The sequence below is a fragment of the Paramormyrops kingsleyae genome, chromosome 17, assembly GCF_048594095.1.
Source record: "Paramormyrops kingsleyae isolate MSU_618 chromosome 17, PKINGS_0.4, whole genome shotgun sequence".
Lineage (NCBI taxonomy): Eukaryota > Metazoa > Chordata > Actinopteri > Osteoglossiformes > Mormyridae > Paramormyrops > Paramormyrops kingsleyae.
The window spans coordinates 23,172,215-23,187,428 of NC_132813.1; positions in this window are offsets into that span (position 1 = coordinate 23,172,215).

Genomic DNA, 15,214 nt, shown 5'->3' on the forward strand with positions numbered 1-15,214 from the left:
TGATGAAAGATACTGTAGCACCGGCAAGGCGTATGTCCCAGCATGCCCCATGTGCAGTTGTAAATAGCCCTTGTTGTGTTGTTGTTAATGTTAATGGTTACATTTCCCTATTGTCGCATGTGTGTTTACCCGTGTCTTGTATGTACCCTGTCCGATCCTCGCATGTATTTAGCTTGTGTAAATCTTCCACCGTGTGTGGATCTTACAGTTCGGCATCTGACAACCTTGGCTTTCCTGTGTTTAATTGGTTTGGTGCTGTTGGGTGCCTGATGTAGTCCTTTTAAGGACTGTGAATAAAGAGCATGTTCTCCCCGGCAAGCACGTCTCTGTGTCTTTCTTTGCTCCCGCGATGCCTTGGTCCACCCGACGCCACAATACCAATTCACCTGCCTGTGTGTTTTTAGGCTACAGGAAGAATGCAGAGCACTCAGCTTGTACAGTCCATGCAACACTGAGCAAACTGGAACACTCTATGCAGAGTGGGATTTCAATGCCCAACCCTGGAGCAGCGAGACAAGAAGTCTGTCCATTGACTCATTCAGAATTACCATCTTTCATACGCTAGCGTTTTACCACTGCTCTAGGCCAGGTAAACTTGGGTCTTTCCCAGCAATAGCAAACTACCGGCTCTTTCTGTACGAGCCCCAGGAGTGAGGAGCAAAAAAGTGTACAGAGCAGGGCTCAGAGCTGCTAAGACTTGCTCTGTTTAGCTACTGGGAAATGCCCTTTTAACAGGCCCACATCTGCCACTCTCCACTCATGTTAGATGTAATTATCTCGTGTGGTTTTCCTGCACTGAATCAAAAGCAATTGACGCCAATTACCATGGAAAGTACGAAATACATATTGATTGACACATTGAGGAGGTCTAGTTCACTCCTAAACTCCTCCTTCCTTGGAATCAATAAAGATTTCATGTTGGAAAATCTATTTTATCAGGAACCCCAGAAATTCTGTGACAGACCTGTTACGTCCCCTGAGTATTCTGCTTTATAAGTGTTGCCGGGCAGACACTGTTCCTGGAGCACAAAATCCTATTAGAGTCAGGAGTCTCTAAGGAAACACAATCCACTAGTGAGTATGGGCTCTATCTCCAATTATCATGTGTCCCTGTACCTAAGATGATACACCCTGCACAGAAAGACAGGAGCCATGTGACCTGTTTGCAGCTGACAGTCAACTATGTACCATGAGCTGATCGCAACTGACAGTAACGTCCACAAGTGAGGCACTTGTCATTCACAGAGTTCATATACTGTATCACACACATTTCACAGGCTTTGGATGGATGACTATCTGTGCTGTGTTGTGCCACAATGATTATTTTCAAGAAAAACAGTGCAATTGAGTGATATTGATGATGTTACTACCATCCGTCATCCATAACTGCTCATCCAGTGCAGAATACAATCAGCTTATTGTTTATTCTATGAAGCAGAGTGCAAGACAGCAGCCAATGCACTGGTCAGGATGAACCCTGACGTTGCTTCCAGCATTTAAAATCCATATTTGCCTGAGAAGATCATTTCACCCCCCCCCCCCCCATGCAAATCTCACACTCACATATGGTTATATAATTCTTTAACCTCGTCTAGCACATAAAGCTGCCTACTACTGTTCCTAGTGAAGAATAAATGAATACACTCTAAAGGAAATTATATAAATGAGTCACTATAAGCATGTTGATAATTAATAGTGATCTAATTAAAAAACATATGTCAGTGGGTTTTACACAAGACCCCATTGTAGAGAAGATACCTGGCTTTAATTAAAAAGACATTTAAACGTACTTCCAGTTTATCTCCTGTCATTCCATAAGAATGTTTTTCCTCCAGTTTCATTCAAAAACAAACAGGATGTCTGCGGATTGTTTATCCGAGCGGCCTTCACCTGAACATGGAGTCATGTGTCTAAATTAAGTCTCGAATGGCTTCCTTCATGCAACACCAGTCCGCCAGAGAAGAGCCGGATGAACGACCCGGCCAGCTCAGCTGACATCTCACAGCTTGACATCTACAACTAGCTAATTGCATCCCCAGATAATATAGAAACCATAGCGATTCACAGTATAGGCCTGTTAGGAATCTTTAAAAGTTTAATATGTTAGCCAGCTATACAGTACATTTTTCATGGCGGCCTTAATAGTAGTTTAACATTGATTTCCAGGCAAGTTGCAATGCTCAGACAGGGAGACAATCCAGTTATAGGTACCACAGGTTTACCTCCAGACTTCCATAGATCCAAGGACAAGTGTGGGGTCAAAAACCAGGTAGAGCTGGGCAAAGGAAACCAAAAAGCAAGCAGGAGACAGAAACACAAAGTCATCATGCTTGGTATGATGTAACACTTCAGAAAGGACTGATTTAGACCCTGTGCTGAGGCATTACAGGTGTGTTTGTTTAGTGCAGGCTTGGTGTGGCTGGATGGATGCTTGCTTTAATGCAGGCTTGGTGTGGCTGGATGGATGCTTGCCTTAGTGCAGGCTTGGTGTGGCTGGATGGATGCTTGCTTTAATGCAGGCTTGGTGTGGCTGGATGGATGCTTGCCTTAGTGCAGGCTTGGTGTGGCTGGATGGATGCTTGCCTTAGTGCAGGCTTGACACTAGTCAGCTGCAGAGGGATGGAGATTTATCTGACAAACCATGTTGTCACTTGATATGTAGCTACTTTGAGATGACAATTAAAGTTTATAATGTGTCTCTAAAAATTAACTGTGTTAACACAGTATTATAACTGACACAATGTAATCTAGTGTTTGTGTCTTGTACCTAAAGTCTCACCACGAGTGTATGGGATGGTTATGGAAGATGGATGGATAACATAAAGCCATAGAGATCCTAAACATTTTATATGCCTAAAATGCTGTCACTGTACTTCAGTGCCTTGTTATGACTCATATATATACTCAGCTATACTGATCTCAACAGAAATCGACTTGGAATATAAAATGAAGACAAGCCGTTCCCTGTAGGTATCCTGCTCTTTTTCAAGAACTAGGAGAGCAGTGGAGCAAAGATGGAGATTTTTTAACTGATTAACAGGCGTGATATGCCACACGGATTTTCTTGAATTGCAATTAATCCTCAAAATGAAAAGTATTGTGGTTGGTTTGCAATGCAGTTGAAGCTGATTTCCTCAAGTCAGGAACCGTGACATTTCACAGACTTAAGACGTAATATTGAAAATGTAATTATCACTACTGCTGTTCTTGAACATGTTATGAAACATCAAATTATATGCTAGAGCCAATCTGGCAGCTGCTATTCATATTTTTGAAATCTTTGTTATTCAGGATGTATTTTGACACTTGTAAGACCAACATCCCTCTAAACCTACTTTTCTACTACAAACCTACAAGTTGTGCAGCTTCAGTTAGCTATAGTCGTCTAGAACAAGATGATTGCCCCTCTTATGGGGGTGCCCACCCTGCTAATCTGATTCACAGGGCAGAGAAGGCCGAAGGTCAGCCACTATGAGGTGACATTGGCGCTGTCCCTGCATGGCCCTTGTGGGTGGGGTGTCCCCACTCCTATTCATCATGTTTTCACCCCCCTGATTTCCTGTGATCATGACCATGCTCTGCAGAGCCTGCAGATCCAGAGGCAGATGTTACACACAGTATCATATATTGTCTTTAAGCACTGTGCATTGTCTGAAACATCAGAAATGGCACCATACATATCTGCAATAGTTTCATTATGTGAGTACTTGCTCCAAGGTAGTTATTGGAGCCAAATGTCCATTTAACACTTCCAGAATGCTGATCAGGGTATGGATGAGGTAGTGTTTATATAGTAAGGCTGTCGCCAAGATTAATCATGTGTTCTATACAGTAAATCTGCCCCTATTGTAAGGGAAAGGGTTGAGTATATTAGTGCCCTATTCAATGAGTCTCTTTCTCTCCTGCACAGGAGCAAAGTATATATATATTCCATCTTTTACAACATATTCCATTTGACAATAACCATGGAGGAACAGAATGAGAAGTGAAGAGCACTGTGGTGTTGCTGATTCTCAAAAGCTGAGTTTTAAATTACTCCATCAAATCCTTTCTTTATTGTCCTTGCTTTGAGACAGGCTGAGGCAATCACGGCTAGATTTTCAACAGTAACGAGAGGGTTGCGTGGGGGAACACGGTGTTGGTCCGGAGTTTTAATGAGATCCTGGTGATGCTGTTTAGCCCATTTATTCCGCCGGCATGCTCTGTCTACTTTCTCTAGCGGAAAGCAGGAGGCAATTTTAGTAAAGAGTTTTTATACTGCAGTGAAAACACAATTTATAGTTCCTAAGTGATAAGATGTGTTTCCTTGGCAAGAATGCACTCCAAAGTCAGACAGCAAGAGAATGGGAGATGTGACAGGACTGATTCTCGGGGTCACAGACAGACACGGCAGCCCCGTGAAGCCCTAATGAGGCCTGACGCACGCTGCAACACCCACACACATGCGCACACATGGAGCTGGACAGCTACGTCAGAAACATCCAACAGCTATTTTCATTAGTCCTCATTGATCACGCAGAATATGCTCAGTTTTTACAATGGTATAATTTTTGCATAAAACCGTTCATAATATGAGATTTTCAGTTTACATCTTTCCCCGTGGTAGAGCTTCCTGAAAGGGTTATCACCATTACACAATTATCACCATTACACAATTATCACCATTACAAACATCTCCACTAACCTGCTGCAGAAGCAGTTTTTTCATCCATCTCTTATTTTTCATTGCAGAAAAGTCATTTATAATACAAAGGTAGGAAACCAAATTACATTTCACATTAAATAACTGCTCATTCAACACCAATTTAGCTGCTTGTGCTTCAAGGATAATTCTCAGTGGGCCTGACAGCGATCTCTGCTTCTTTGGGATACATGAGTGTAATTAAAGTTTGGCGATGAGGGAAACCATAGAAGATGATTGGCATGTTATGATATATCATACACCTGCAAAGTGGAATCGTTTATTAAAGGTATAGTGCATTGCTGTAAGTGTTCATATACCTCAGCTAACACATGGACCTCTGGATGAGGAACAAAGGCTGGCAGTTTTACCTTTAAAGGCCCCAGAGGTTAAACCCTGAAGCTTGTAGATCATTAAAGTCGGTAACAAAAATGCTACAAGTCTCTGTGTTTGTGCTGCTCTCCTGAGCGCTGCAAAGCCCAGCCTCAGGCTAGATTCTTAATGAGATTTTCCCCATGGAGGGCATGGGATGTGTGCATGCCCATCGTGGAACCGGGCATGGCTGCCGGGCACCTTTCTTGGCGGCACCATGGGTAGATGGGGGAGGGGGAGGAGGCCATGACTGTATTGGCAGAAGCCGAGCTTGCCAGATGGGGCCTTCCCACCCGCTCTCTTCAAAAAGCACTTTCACCACCCCCTCTGGGGAAGTGGGGCTGGGGGGGGGGGCGCATGCAGGACCCCATCAAACCGCACAGATAATAATTACAGAAAACGAAGGCGCGCGCATGCCAGACCACAGCCGCCTCATTTCCAGACGGCTCTGGGTTTAAACCTGACCAAAAGCTGGAGGTGGGGGGAGAGAGGCACATATTATCGTCTCCCAAAGGGAAAAGTGGGGAAAGGAATTTTTGAAAGGAAAAAGGTTTATTTTGTGTGATGGAATGGAAGTGTGTATTGTGCAATGAGAGATTTTATCCAGAGTGGTAACTCCACCCTCCTCCGCATTGAACCTGTCTGGCATCCTTATCAATATCCCTGGTGGCCCAGCGAAAGAAAAATAAGCTTCTTCCATAATTTAATGGACGTCTGACCAAGAGTCATTCCCAGAAAGAGCAGCAAATTAGAAACATCTTTCTGCTTTCTCTCTTTCTTCTTCCCTGCTCTCACTCTCTCTTCCTCTCTCTCTCTCTCGCTCTCTCTCTCATTCAATTCCAATTCATTTCACTTTCGTTCGATCGCCGCTTTGTTGACATGACAATCACATGCAGCAAGAGAATGAGTGGCAGAAAACAATAAATTCTAATCGAGTCAAAGACTGACCAGTTTAAAACAGAGTGGCAAAGCCAGCAATATTTTGTTATTAGTATTACATTATTTATTTATATCCTTAAATTTAACGACACGGCCAATAATTCTTGATATTTACTGAAGCCGCTGCTTTCAAGGACACAAGATCTTTCTTTCCCTGGGATTTAAAGATTTCTATTCAGTAATTTTCTTAACCAGAGTCTCAAGGCAAATTTCAGATTTCAAGTTTTGCAAGTTCTGCAGGTAATGTGTGCCCGTCACAGATCTACTATTGAATGCAAAGGTTGATGTTTCTTATTGTTCTTAATTGATAGGTAACTTATGGAACAATGTAACCAAACATAAAACGGACAAAGAAATTAATTGTTCACAGGAATATACCTTTGCCTTGGGAAGTGAAATCTCCCATTTTTTTTCAGACAGCTACACCAGCTGGTAGAATAATCTTTGCTTATGTTTTAGATAAACATGCTGCCTTCACACAGGTGACCACTCACTGGGCATAGCACAGTGCTGCATGGCATTGAGCTGCTGTTATCATGTTATCAGGGGTCATATTTTTCACCTGAGTGCTTCATAATTGAACATTGTCCAGATTAAAGTGGTTTTCACTGTTTCATGTTGAGAATGGTGTAATTCACATACTGGACTATTGCAATTTTCCCTGTGACTGTTGATACAATGATATGGAGAGACGGTAATGGGAACCAACACAGACAACCACCTCTATTATCAATATCAGTGGCAGTGGGAGGGAATGGTGTTTTGGTCTCTTGGACTTGCCGTAGTCTACTACTGAAACAGCCAACCTGGCCATTCTAGTGTACATGCAAAGCAGCCTAGCTCTGGAACTGAAGAGCAGACTGGGTCGTTTCACTTTGGCCTAGAACAATAATGCCTGCACTCTGTTTTTTTTATACAGTTATGTTCCAATAAAATCAAACATGCCAGGACAGCATAATTCAAAGCGATTAAACACTCAGACCTGAAAAAGTTGCCGGTTCAAGCACTCACATTATATGCCTTTAAGCATATGACATGAAGTGTGCTTCTGCAATGATTCTGCTTTATGTGCGGTTAAAATGTAAATATGTACATAAACACACAGTAAAAAGACATTTAAGTTGCTTTGGTTGAAACATTTGCTAGGCAACCGAATGTAAATAATGTATGAAGATCATCATAGCATCACACTCTGAACTGAAGGTATTTTGATGATGCATGGAAGAGAGATTCACACGTGCAGGATAAACATCCCTGTCAGCCGTTATTTACTGTAATCTTCCTTCTCCCCAGAGTCTGCAGCGGTCCCTGGGGCTCGGACCCCCCCGGATGCATCATGGGGGCGACTGCACGCTTGTCGGCCGCCTGGCTTTTTGGAGAACAGCCGCGCTGAGTCTGCTGCCCCGACTTTGCTTACCCTTGATCACCTGACATGAACTTTCCAGTTTCGGCCCAATTGTATCAGACTCAGCTTCATCATTCGAAGCGTAAACTATCAAGCTTCTCTGTTTTTATTTATTTTGTTAAATATATAAAAGAAATATCCCTGATGTAATGTTAAACCAAATTAGAGTAAATAGCAAGTAAATCCCAATGAGAGATGAATATCTTTTCAATCGCATTATACATGCCCACAGGGGAATGGAGCCGTAATGCCGTCAGAGCTTATACAATTAACCTCTCATCAGAGAGTACGCAAATATTACAGTTTAGCATCACACAAGTATCCTGCTGCAGGACGCTATTTTTTGAAAGCAGAATTAATTATACAGAATGGAATATAAATTGTCACAAATATGGCATTATTTCCTAAATGTAAGGATGGGGGGGGGGTTCTGTGTGTGTGTGTGTGTGGGGGGGGGGGGGGGGGGCGGGTTGCATAAATCACATTTGGGGACCAAGATATCCACAACGTGTGGTAAAACCTGAAACTTCCTTACTTTTGGGAACATTATTTCAGGTCCCCATTTGGATAACTTCAATTTTATAAAAATCTGTGAATGCAATTACAGTAATAAAGAACAAATCCCAAAAGTCTTTCATTTTGGTTGCTTACATATGGTTAAGCCTAGGGCTGGGTAGGGGTTAAGGTCATCATGTTGGGATTAGGGTTTTTCGCATAGAAATGAATGGACGGTCCCCATTTAGGTAGGTGCAGATAGATATATTTACAAACCTGTGTGTGTGTGTGTGTGTGATCATGTATATTACAGTACATTGTGGTGACCAAATGTCCCCACAATGTGACAAAAACCTGTTATTTTGATTTTGTGGGGACCGGGGAAACTCGATTTTACAAAAATCTCTGACTACACTCAAGAAACTAAAAATGCCCCAAGTCTTGTATTTTGTTTGGCTACTTATGGTTAAGGTTAGGGCTGGTTAAGGTTAGGGTTGGTTAAAGTTATGGCTGGTTAAGGTTGTGTTTCTGCGTAACTGAGAAGATATTCAATGACCATTCAAGACCTTTGTTGATCCAGATGCACAGCTGGGGTTAGAACTCTGAAATAATTCAACGCTCATCACACATATTGATATTTGCCTTTTTTCGTTTTCATGCATATGCAAGGCAGCTGTGTTTACAATTTTCCTTACATTCCGCAGTAAATATAACAAGCATGGAGAAATTAAGATAAATTCCTGCTGAAAGGATTGCAGATGAGCAGGCGATGATGATGAAGGAGGTCTTGACCTCATGCTCTCTCTCCTCCACCCCTCATGACCCTGCCACATTCCCCCCATCTTTCCCCAGCTCTCTCCACATGCTAATGAACCTGTACCAGGTTCCTAATGCGTATGGAGCTGCCTTTGTGCCGACTGCAATGTACTGACATGCAGCCCCTTCTCCCATTGGTGGGGTGGAGCACGTGCTGTGTGGTGCCTTCTGAGTGGGAGGGGCCAAGCCCAGACTCGCTGCAGACCTACATCTTAATGAGGAATGATGACCTTGTGCTGTCTCAAGGTCATGTGATCCTGGAGGCATATTCACTGGACCCAGCCTGTCTGCATAGGACTGTGATTTGTGGCACGCAAAAGAAAGTATCTCATTGCCTTTATCTTTCATCTGTTCATCTCTGCCGACTGAAATAATCACAACTGAATATGAGGACATTTTCAGCATCCAGTAGCTTTCTCAACTAACAAAACCTGACCGAGACACTGGAGAAGGGGCTTCTGTTGACATCGAATCAGAAGGAGTCTTTATCTCCTCCAGATATCAGTGGACAATTCCAACAGGCCTGAAATCCTACTACATAAAATTTCCTGGTATAGCCAGAGTGACCAGGAAGGCTCTGAGAGCAGAAGCATCAGCTCAGTGTTTCAGAATCACACGATGAAGTAATGCAAGCAATAATGTTTCTATTGGACGGAGACCTCTGGGAGCATCTCGGCAGGCCGGATTAAAGCAATATCATGGTGCACGGGCTCATTGTCAGGCAGCGGAGCAGAGCGTGTAGCAGCTTGGCCTACACGCTTCCGGAAGGCCAGGGGGCTGGGCGGCCAGCGCACTGCTGCCAGCTGCTGCCAACTGAGCTGTTCTGTTTGCTTCGCCTAGTCAGATCTCCTCATATGCAGCCATAATGAACTACACTGCCTATGAAACAGTAACATCATAATCTGACGCCACAGTCACAAAAATCTATAGACCATTTCCACTGATATTCCATAGAAACCACTGTCCCCAGAGGCACCAGTCTCTATTTACTTTCTTTTTGCTAAGCAAAGCGGTGGAAGGTCTTACATATTACAGAAAAAATATCATTATATGAAAATAGGTGATTTCTCAGATCTTTGCGATGATCTGTTTATCGAGCAGTGTATCATAGTCACCTTTCTGAATAAGCATGTTTCCCTGAGATAAGAGGTTTGGTAAAGGTGGCTCTCATTCTACTGTGTATGGGGAAGAAGCAGGACGCCTGCGGATATTGTCAAACTTCAGATGGAAAGAGCGTCTCGGTGACATTTGACAGGGAGAATAAAGGATTCTGATTTCCTCAGACGATACTGTGGAGGTGAGGGGAGAAGATTCATAAATGTAACATTTCAGAACCAAAACCTCAGAAATGTCCTCTGCTGAGGTTCTGCAGGCCATAAGAAGGGAATTACACTAATCCCACTCCACATGCCATGATAAATATTAGCTTGCCTATACATATAAAAATATCAATTTATCAATGATTTTATTGTTCAGTGTTTTAGGTGTGTTCCAAAATATCATCATGACAGGTCAGTGTGCACATCTACACAGTGGTCAGTAATTAATTAAGGTGGTAATCGCTGGCACTATCTCACTCTGACTCTGGATGTGCAGATATGTTCTGAGTGTAAGTAACATTCTGTAGGACATCCTCATTCTCAGCAGCTGTGGTGTGAGAGGGCGGGCAAACGGGGACCCATCTGCAGCCAGAGAGTCCACACGATGGGGGGAAACGCGGTGCAAGAGGACACCCCCATATACAATGATCTTTAATTAAAAGGCAGACAGGCTATGTCCCTGGGGGCCTTTCCCACGTCAATCACAATCCCTCCCAAATCCAGGAACCCCTGGAGAGCTACTGATCTCTTCCGAGGAGACGCAGGGAAAAAAATGAACGCATAAATAAATAAATAAATCCTTTTTTAGGCAGAGGTGGAAATTCAGTGGGAGGATAATAGTGAAGGGGGAGGGGACACACAATCACACACACACAATCACACACCCGCACACACAATGATTCATAATTTCACTGACAGCAAACTGAAGCACAGCGCAGTCCCACAATGGCAGACTTTTACCAGCCTTCTCAGGAACATGAAAGGCTGACTGTGTAATTGACTTTTTATACATGCACATTGTATTTGATAAATTATCCAGTGATTAAATGCTAAACTGACATTAATTAAAAATATCACTCTGACCTACATGCCATATGAAAAAAAGCTAATTTCTTCTGGCCCTGACATCTCAACATAATATCCTTCATGGACCTTTGTTTGGATTTATTTATTACTTACTGCCATTTAAGCTGTTGTCCTTCAAGGGAGATCATTTCTGGCTCATCCAAAGTTCCGTTGGACGGCACAATTTTCCCCGTTAACATTACATGGAAAGCCAGGAATCTCATACTGACTCCCTGTTAACCCCCATATCCGAGCCACAGATAATCCAACTCCCTCAAACACGCTAATTAATGCTGAACTCAGTGCTGTGTACTGCCATTTCCCACAATTCCTTTGTTTGGTTTTGTCAGTACTTGCACCGCGTTTGTTATTTACATGGTATTTCTGTACTTCTATCTCTTAAATCTATACAATGCCAGTAAAAATGTAGTGACTAGTAGCTCCCTTAAGCAAGGAAAGGGCAAATATTTGCCTGTTTCCTTTTGAGCTGACATTGTTGCAGTTAAGCCAGACAGACAGTGAGAGAGGCTTAGATAAACATTGTCCATTTGTGTGTGATATTTGTGGGTTTGATAATATTCCAGTTCCAAAAATGACAGTCCCAGTGTTTATTTGTGTGTAAATGCATTTGCGTGTGTGTATCGCATTTCCATTGTTTTTGAGAGATTTCCCATACAAGCTTGAAGAAGGATGAAGAGATAGTGGAAAATATTTGCTTTATTTGAGTACTAAATAGTGCAAGTCTGAGCCCTGTCAGGTCCTCACAGAGAAACACTGATGTGGTCAAAAATTAAAGTCTGTAATCAGTTACTCATGGAATAAGACACCATTGTTCTCTTTCACTTGTGCCCTAGACTGCTTTTTCTGCTCACAGGTCATAACAACTCAGACTTTATGATATTTCCCGAGCCCTCAATCTTTCCCCAAATCTCAGTGGATTTGTAGGCTTGCCATATCAATTGAAGAAAGTCTTAGACATTCCTAAACATGCATCTGGTTGATCATGAAGAATCTCACTCATTCTGAAAGATTCTTATTACAGTTAAACTATAAACTGTGCTGATCATTTATGAGCAATTTATTAATTTGTGAGTATGTGTCGCCTAAGAGTTCATAAAGAAGCTGAGTCTACTGTTGTACAAAATGGGAAATATATTATCAAATAACTAGTCATGCTCTGCATAACAATGTTTTGGTGAACTATGGAAGGCATGTACAACAGTAGGTGAAATATTATGGCCTTGTGACGTTATAAAGATGAAGTGCGTCACATTACTCACGTTTGTGGTGATTCTGATGAAAACTAACATACTGTGCTGCCAGTTGTATAAAAGTATAGCACATATAATAATGAACAGTACATGATACTTAATGATAAAGAACTATGTTAGTGATTTATGTATTTACTACACTATACTTGTATTATTTTAGTGTACTCTATTGTACTTACAAATAAAAAGTTTACTGTAACCATGTTATGTAGTAGGTTATGCCATGTAGTAATACTCTATGATGTTCACACAACAATGTATTTCTCAGAATGTATCCCCATTGTTAAGCACAGCATGACTGTATGTATCAGTCCACTTACTGTACATGAGCAAGTTATCAATTCATGTGTGAATAGCAAGACACTCTCCTACCCAAAAGCCCTGCCAAGCCTCGAGGTCACTAGCCTTACCTCATCTACAGCTTGCCAGTCTGTCCAAACTCAGCTACAGCAGTTTTTCAGTCATTTGCAATCACTGATCTCACTAATGTTCTATCCCTTCCGCCATTTTTACATTCTCATAGACTCGGAGCAGCTTCTTGTTAAAATTCCCAGCTCTGGAACTTCAGCTTTGTCCCTCAATTCCAGCCTTCAGTTCGTTGCTCGATGGAACACACAGAGATGCAATCCATTAGCTTTCTCTCATTTCCCATCCATCTATTACCTATTCATCTGCCCCTCCACCCTTAACCCTAAAGACACCCTTCCAATGCCTAGACAAACATCTAAGGAAGTAAACGACAGCATTGTCCCACAGTAACGCTGTGAGGCAGATCAATACCAGGTAATTTTACAATATGCATGACTTATTTTCCATTGAATAAAACATAACTGTTGCATGGTAAAAATGGAAGAACATTAATTTTAGCTTTGCATCTTTCTGAACTGAAACAAGCTCTGCTCCTATGCACAAAATAAAGCATTTTAAGAAAAATATTAAGGAGGTGAGGCTGCTGGGTATTGATCACCGGTGGCCAGAGAGACCCAGCCAGGCGGAGAGGCAGCAGAAGAGAAGGGGATTGAGCTGCTAGAAAACAGCAAGGACACGATGAACGAATGAGGGAAGGACACTAGTCAGCCGGCTCCCACTACACCACTCACACTCAGCACTAGTAAAAGTCCCAGACATCAGGGTCGACCTGGGATTCTTTGTATCTAGTCAAGCCAGGAACGGACCTGACTTGACTCACCGAGGATGAAGTCAAGGGATCGACACCTACATTAGGCTCAGCAGTTTACACACTATGCAGTTCCAGTCACTACCAAACATCAGCCTATCATCACGATATGCTTATGGTAGTGCTGCCTTTAACAAGTGCATTTTACAGTGTATGAGAGAAGATTACTATGACCATTTGGCACATCTGGTGGAGCCGCAATCTTTGGACTGTTATGAAGATCTCCTGTGTTTCTCCTGCCACTAATAACCAGTGCAGTGACCTTTTTATAAGCTGTTCTCTTTGCTACAGTGGAAAAGCAATTGGTCAACAATGCAAAGGAGAAACGAACAGTGCTGTAAAACGCATGGGGAAAATGGGATTCTCCAAAGGAATTATGCCAGAATGATTGTCATGTAGGTGTTCCATGTAGGTACAGATTTATTTACAATTTGCAGTCATTTGGCAGCTCAGAGCGGTCAAGGACACTGTTAAAATGTCATGAATTTTATTTCACATAGAAATACACTGCGATATGTTAGAGAAGATATCTGCAAGACCAATTTTCTCCTTTTATTGGGCACCTTCAGAGTAATTCTTGCAGTGAGCTTTCATTTCAAACAATATGTCACATTCTATCAATGAAATAATGTATAATGTTTTTGTTATTATTCTCCAAACAATAAAAAGTATTACACACAGGAGATGTATTTATGCAGGGATGGGAGGGTATCACCGAGTTTTATTATTTCTGCACATTAAAACTAAAATAGCTATTGATTTTTTTCCCAAACTGTGGTAGGAATCTCTTCGTATGGTGTTCTAATAAAACAACTATTATTTGGCCAACTTTACATTTTCCCGTCCCCTTTAATCATTTGATATTGTTCTTTTATAATGATTTAATTTAAAGCATACACATACAGTATGGCTTGAAATATGTTATCACTGGTCTATCATGCAAATTATGTTGCTTTTCAAGTACTATTTAATATTGATATCGTTTCAATCTTCTTTTCAAGTCCTTTAACTCAATCGATTACAGACAGAAATATAAAAAAAGAAATTGGTGATGAGGTCTGACTAGCAGAGAAATTTCACAGTGCCAGACCAAAGGAGAGTCCATAAAACAGCAAGGAACTGAATGCACACATTTAAGGTTCCAGGCTGCATTTGGAGGACGACGGGGCTGGGATCTGGTGCCGGATACATTGGTGCTCAGCACATGATGGCGATTTCTTAACATTGCAGCTCACCTGAAATCCAGGGCTCCTCTGGCAGAATCTCTGCCCTGCACAGGAACTTCCAATTTCATTCATCTCCACTTCTGGCCAGAAATGTTATCCCCACAAACCTGACCAGGATAAGAGCTTAGAATAGGGGTTCCTAACTTCCTGATTTTTGCGGGCTAGGGGGTGCCAGCGCATCAACTGGTGAGTGGGAAATGAATGTAACCATTTCCATTTTTTTAGATGTGAAGAGAATGTGTAAACGCAAAGGATCATAAAAATATTAAATATATTGTTTATTTTTGGAAATTAACCAACCCCTCCCCACAAGGAGGGTTGTGGCAGGGTGGAATCCTGACCACGGACCTCAGGGTTGGGTAAAAGGATGAAAGGATGGATAAATGTTATGCCCATACTTAAGTTAATTAGACATAGCGCCAAAACAAGAGCAAATTGAAAGAAGCATAAAATGTGGATTAGGCCATGTCAAGAAGACCTTTTACGGTTAATGAAAGTGGGGTTTGTCTGACCCCTCCCATCACCATCGCCGGACCTGCTACCCACAGACCCGACCGTCAGTGTGAGACCTACGTGAGCCTCACCCCAGACAGCTCACTCCATTGACTTTAATGGCCAGTGATATTATTTTATGCATGTCGTTGACTCTCTCTCGCTCCTTCCTTTT